The following is a 7181-nucleotide window of genomic DNA, read 5'->3' on the forward strand; positions in this document are numbered from 1 at the left end:
ACACAGTGTATGATTCCATTTATAAGACTTTCATGAAAATTCCAAGCTATGGAAATGGGGAAGAGTAGAATTGTTTAGGGATGGGGGAAGGTTCGACTACATAGGGGCAGCAAAAAGAGTTTTGGTGATTTTTTTAATTGTCCGTTACCCTGGTTGTGGTTGTGGCTATATGAATCAACACGTATGTTAAAACTCATAAAAGTGGGGCACCTGGGTGGCTCAGTCAGTAAAGCGTCTGACTTTGGCTCAGGTCATGATCTCACGTTTTGTGAGTTCGAGCCCCGTGTGGGGTTCTGTGCTGACAGCTCAGAGCCTGGAGCCTGCTTCCGATTCTGTGTCTCCCTTTCTCTGTGCTCCTCCCCTGTTCACTCTCTGTCTCTGTCTCTCTCAAAAATACACGTTAAAAAATTAAAAAAAAACAAAACTCATACAAGTGTACACCATCAAAAGGCAGGTTTACTTTATGTTTATTAAAAAAAAGACAAAAAAAAAATATTCAACAAGATTTTCCTCTGGCACACAAAATCATCTTCCACTCCTTTCACCCACATAGCTTTTACCATGTTTTAATATACTTTAAAACATACTTATTTGACATGTTTGTTGTGTTACTTTTCCACTAGGATGTAAGCTCCAATGTATAACAGGGATTTATCTTTCTTTTTTTTTTTTCCTAGTGATTTAGGTCCGATACCTGAAGAATGCATTACAATAATATATACTCAGTAAATATTAGTTGGGTGAATAAAGCATTTTAGAACACAGTAAAAGTATGTTTAAATATTTCCATTTTAATTCAAAGGGCATAATGATAGTTCAGTGAAAACTGATACTTTCTGCTCAAATGTTTTCATGAAGTATAATTGCTGTAAAATAGATAATTTAGTGGAAAAGAAAGACTTGTTGCACTTTGATCTCTTATCGTAGTGAACTTTGTGTTGTTGATTTATCACAGTGAACTTTATGTTGTTAATCTGTATTTTATGTTTATACCCTTCATAGTAGGAAATTAGTTACTGTAAAAATTACTGTAGTATGTCAGTACATACAGCATTTTATCAAGAATGCATGAATTCAAAATATTTCATTGTATTATAGTGTACCAACAATTATACAGTTATACATTTTTTCTCCTAGAGACATTTAATTTTCTGAATTATAAATGGAAAACGCTGAAATTTTTTCCTATAAAACCAAATAGACAAAGGATAAAACACATTATCTTTTCCAAAATATTTCATTCCTATAACCCATGTACTGCCAGTTAAAATTAAATCGGTGTCTAGTTAGTGGTTTTAGGCTTATTTCAATAACTGTTTTTAGCGTTTCCATTCCTTAAATATTAAAGAACAACAAAAAATATTTTTTTCTTTTCCTCCATAACTAAATCATGCTTCACATTTGTCATTTACGCTCTAGGTAGTAAAAAGTTTTGTCAAATCTTTTTCAAATTAAAAAAATATATATTGATCATTATCAGAAAAAATAGTTTACTAACTAGCACAATATCTCACTTTTTAACAGGTTGGTGTGCTATAGAAATTTCTTTCCAATTTCTACCAGACAGCTTTAGCTACTCAGATATATTTTTCTCTCCAACTTCCTGGGAAATATTTGCTAATATTTTTTAACATACTGGGATCTATTGTTATCTCTAACAGCTAACACAGGGCTTATTATGTAATAAATGTTTGTCATATGAAAAAAAATACAATATGTACATTCATCACTAAATAGCTTCCTTTGCCTTTATTCCTAAAGCCATATCTTGTGATCATACTAAGGATGTGTAAGGGAAATATAAGAACATATAGGGATAATGTAAAAACAATATGTTAATTATGATAATAAAATATTAAATATTTATAACTGATTTTATTAAAAGATCACAATGTCAGGCATTGCAAAAACTTTGCATACTTGCTTAGCTAAAATTCTGTTTATATACTCTTTAAAGTATATTTTTCAGTATCTCTTTATAATTATGGAGTAAGTTAAAATTATCTGTGAAAGGTAGATGTATCAAGTGATGCATCAGTGTAGTGATTCTCCAAGTGTGACCAATCAAGGGCTCCATAAATTAAAACCTTTTTATAATAATACAAATATATCATATGGCTTTTGAATTTCTCACAAGTGTATGAAAAAAGTAGTATCATAACAGGTTGAAATCCAAGGCAGGAATGAGACTTTATCTTTTATTAAGCTAAACGTTAGAGATTTGCAAAAAAAAAAAAAATGTAAAACAGTGTCACTTCCCTTATTACTTTTTGTTTTGGACAGTATATTTTTCCAAAAAATATTTTTATGTTAACATGCAATGGATTATTAACAACATGTTTTGATGACCTAATATTTTTAATTCTCATTTTTAGTATCAGATGTGATAAGTATTTATATATAAAATCCACATAATCAAAAGCTCTTTGGGAACTTCAATATCTTTTAAGAGGGTAAAGGGGTCCTAAAAGTAAAATTTTAGAGAATCGCTGGTCTAGCTAATACAGAGAGCATAGCAGATTAAGAAAGTGCATATGTAACAAATTATAGGTCTAAATTACTTAATCATAAATTTTGATTTATGTTATTTGGAGATAATAAGACAGCCTAACTCAGAGGGTGTTGTATTATTTACATTAAGTGATTCATGTAAATCCCTAGTAAAGTGCGTGATACATGGTAGAGGTTTAATAAATATTCTCAAATGAACCTTCAGAAAGTCTGGATTCAATAATTTGAGTTCTCACATAACTGTGTGAAAAGACGATAGTCTGTGTTATGTGTGAATATATACATACATACATACATACATACATACATATATATACATATATATGGAATATATACACATTCCATATGTGAAGGTAGTGGAACAACCCTAATAATAAAGGAATTGACATACCCTTCCTAGATGGAGAAGTATTCTATTTTTGCTTTGGTGAGGACTTCAGTAGTTTCTTCCCATTAAGTTTGTTACTCCAACAATGCTTATCAAGAACTGGAATTATTACTTATCTATGATCTAGGATTCTGAATTTTAAAGTAGTAAAGAAGTGATTTTGACGTAAACATTTGTATTAACTTTTATTTATTTACTTTAATTAAAATATAAATGACTCCTTGAAGATATTTGATTATTAATTGTAGTTAATCTATGGTTGGCAAAAAAGGATTAGCAGCAAAATATTCCCTGAAGTAGTTGAATGCATTGACATTGGAATCCAAAACGTCAAACGTCAAACGTAATTATTTTCATCTCAGCAAAACTGTTAAATTAAACTATCTGACAATAATTAACCAAAATATCAATTGCTTTTTACTTGTAATTCCAAAGTTATTAGTGAAAACAAAAGTGCTATGGCATATAAACATGTATCTTGTTCCCATCATATCTATATCATTTTACTTAAACCTATGGACATTTAAAAAAAAGCTTAGTGGGGCGCTTGGGTGGCTCAGTTGGTTAAACATCCGACTTTGGCTCAGGTCATGATCTCACAGTTCGTGAGTTCAAGCCCTTCATCAGGCTCTGTGCTGACAGCTCGGAGCTTGGAGTCTGCTTTGGATTCTGTGTCTCCCTCTCTGTCTCTGCCCCACCCCTCCCTACCCCCCCATCCAAAAATAAATGACATTAAAAAAAATTAAAAATAAATAAAAGAAAGCTTAGAGATCATATATGGTAAATTAAAGGCAGGCATAGAACACAGTTTGATATTTCGTATTTAGAATTGTAATTTGACCTATGAAATTTTGTTCTTATGTATGTTGATTTTAGTAATTTACAGGCATAAAAGAAACATTAACAGTCTAGCATTTATCCAAAACAATAGAGTTTGACCTGTGGAAGCACTATAAAATCTGTGTTTTTGAAAGAATATTTAAATTTCATCTTCTATCCTAACCGTCTAATTTATGATTGGCTACTTCTATAATAGTTCTGACAACATATATTTTCTTAATTTTTCTAATATCAAAGGTGAGTAATACACTCTTTTTGAAAGCAGCCTATGGAGAAGTTGTCCTGTATAAAACTGGAATAGTTCTCACTGAACTTATATCAACTAATATTAATTTTGCCCCTTGATGATATAAATGAACAGTCATTTGTATGTAATGATTTCTCACATATTTGGGTTTAGCTATTATGTTTACTATGAAACCATCTCCCAACTCTCATTAATCCTTCTAGATACTTTTATCAAACTGGTAACAAAAAGTATAAAATATAGTTAAAATTATAAGTTGTTATCTTAACTGTATGATCCTGAGAGTGTCATATAAAAGTGAAAATCACATTTCTAAAATGCATACAAATTGTGTACCTTGCACACAGTAAGAGCTAAAATAAATACTAATCATCGTTACTGTTACATTGTTTTGAGTCTATTTGTCATCCTAGTTATTACCACATGATACTGTTCCAATATTTCTTTAACTCTTTTATAGTGAATTGCACAGAGTAAGGCAAAACAATATAATAAAACTTAAGGGAAAAGGTCTTTACATACATACATCTAAAATAGATCTTGGGGCGCCTGGGTGGCTCAGTCGGTTAAGCCTCCGACTTCAGCTCAGGTCACGATCTCACGGTCCGTGAGTTCAAGCCCCGCGTCAGGCTCTGGGCTGATGGCTCAGAGCCTGGAGCCTGTTTCCGATTCTGTGTCTCCCTCTCTCTCTGCCCCTCCCCCGTTCATGCTCTGTCTTTCTCTGTCCCAAAAATTAATAAACGTTGGAAAAAATAAAATAAAATTACTTTTCCACATACTCAACCTCTTCCTATTCCCTAAGGTGAATGTTTTACCTGTACCTGTAGTTGACCCTTCAACCAAATGGGGTTAGAAGGGCTGGCCCTCATAATAAAAAATGCACATACTACAATGTGTGGCTTTCCCACAACTTCACTAGTAACAACCTACTGTTGACTAGGAAGCCTTGCTGATAACATACACTGTGTCAATTAACACAATTTGTTATATGTATTATATATTGTATTATTACAGTAAAGTACACTAGAGAACAGATGTTATGAAAATCATAAGATAAAATACATTTGCAGGATTGTACAGTAAAAAATATGTGTAAAAGCAGACTCATGAAACTCAAACCCATGTTGTTCAAGGGTCTGCTGTATTTACTATACTTACAGTTTTGCTTTATATATTCTTGACCATTTTGTTAGATACATACAATTTCATTATGGTTATATCTTCTTGCTCTATTGTTAATTTTTCTATTGTATAACATATGTTTTTTTCTTCTTTTGATACTTTGTGCACTGCATGCTAATTTTTCAATTAGTATGATATGCCAATTCTATTTCATTAATATTTATCAAGTATATTCTCCTATTATAATACTCTCTGTATTTTTAAAAATTTTAAGTGTCTTTTGAATACAACATACTGCCTCTGAGATTCTCTGCTTTTAATTGATATGTTCATATCATATATGTAAATCACTATTATGTTAGAATTTCTGTCACTTTATTCATACTTTATTTATACTGCTTTCTTCATTCTAGACTACAAATTAATGGATTTTTCTATTTTAATATTTTTCTTTCTTTTTGGCTTATACTTTATACATTTTGTTTTGATTTGTGTGTGTGTGTGTGTGTGTGTGTGTGTTTCCCTTGATACAAAACCCACAGTGTTTATCTTTTTCCTTTTTAAAATGTCAAGTTCCTTATTTCTCATTCATTTGTACTTTATAGTAAGAATATTAATATTGTGGCATAGAATAAGATCCAGTAATTACACTACTGAGTATTTACTCAAAGAAAATAGAAACACTAATATGAACACATATATATGTATATATACATATATACACACATATATATATACACCCCTATGTTTATTGCAATATTATTAACAATAGTCAAGATATGGAAGCAACCCAAGTGTCTATCCCTAGATGAATGAATAAATGAATATAGAATACACACACACACACACACACACACACCACGAAATATTATTCATAAAAAAGAGTGAGATTTAGCCATTTGCAACAGCATTGGTGGACCTAAAGAATATAATGCTAAGTAAGTAAGTATCTTTCTCTAAAGATAATTACAGTATGATTACACTTATATGTAGAATTAAAGGAACAAAACAAACAAAAAGAAAAAAAGACAAATCAAGAAAAAGAAACTCAAATACAGAGAACACACTGGTGGTTGCCAAAGGGGAGTTGAGTGAGGTGATGTGTGAAATAGATAAAGGAGATTAGGAGTACAACAGTTTCATTGAACCTTGAGTGAGTACTGTATAGAACTATCGAATCATTACATTTTACACCTGAAACTAATATAACCCTGTATGTTACTTGTACTTCAATTCCAAAAAGAAAAAAAGAAAGGAACTGACCTAAGTAACTTTGGAAAACAGTGTTTTGATTGTAAATGTAAAACCAAAAATAAATATCCAAACACACACACGCACACACACACACACAAATGTACTTTTATAAAAATATTGCTTTTTTGAATAAGTGATTTTATCATTAATTTAAAAATGTTTATATAATGTGCTCTGTTATTGAGGAGTACCACAAAGAATAAACCAGACATGATGTCCTGTGCTCACACAGAGATTCTAATTGATTAGAAATTAGATAAGTGAACAGATTCCAATTGAAGATGCAACCAAATAAACTGGTAATTACACTGAAGCGTCATTAGTATTATAATAAAGTCACTTGATATTTCAGTTATTGTATTTTTCTATTTAAAATTAACTTTAATAAATAACATTTTTATCAGTAGATTTAAAGATGTTTAATTTCCAACACCCTTCTGCTTGTAATGTATAAAACACTTTAGAAACACAAAATTAGCCCACATTAGTATGTAGTTCTCATTCTCAAATTAAGTTGTAATCTAGCTTGAGAGACAATCTTGTAAATCGCTGTCTGTAATCTGAGGCTAACTTTCAAAATTTCTATTTTAAAGATTGAAGAAAAAATTATACATCTTGGGTGGCACTTTTATGTGGAAAGAATAAATGGAGGCAGGGGATTGAGAAGCAAACTGAAGGGACATGGCAAGGGTATGAAATGAGCTGTATGTGATCTGCTAATCCCTCCAATTTCCTGAAACTTTGATACTGAAGCATAGTGTTTATTATTTGTAAGCCACCTCCTCAACAGAGGGATATTTGTATCGATTGATGCTGCTC

This window comes from Prionailurus bengalensis, chromosome C2 (genome assembly GCF_016509475.1).
Source record: "Prionailurus bengalensis isolate Pbe53 chromosome C2, Fcat_Pben_1.1_paternal_pri, whole genome shotgun sequence".
NCBI classification, from domain to species: domain Eukaryota; kingdom Metazoa; phylum Chordata; class Mammalia; order Carnivora; family Felidae; genus Prionailurus; species Prionailurus bengalensis.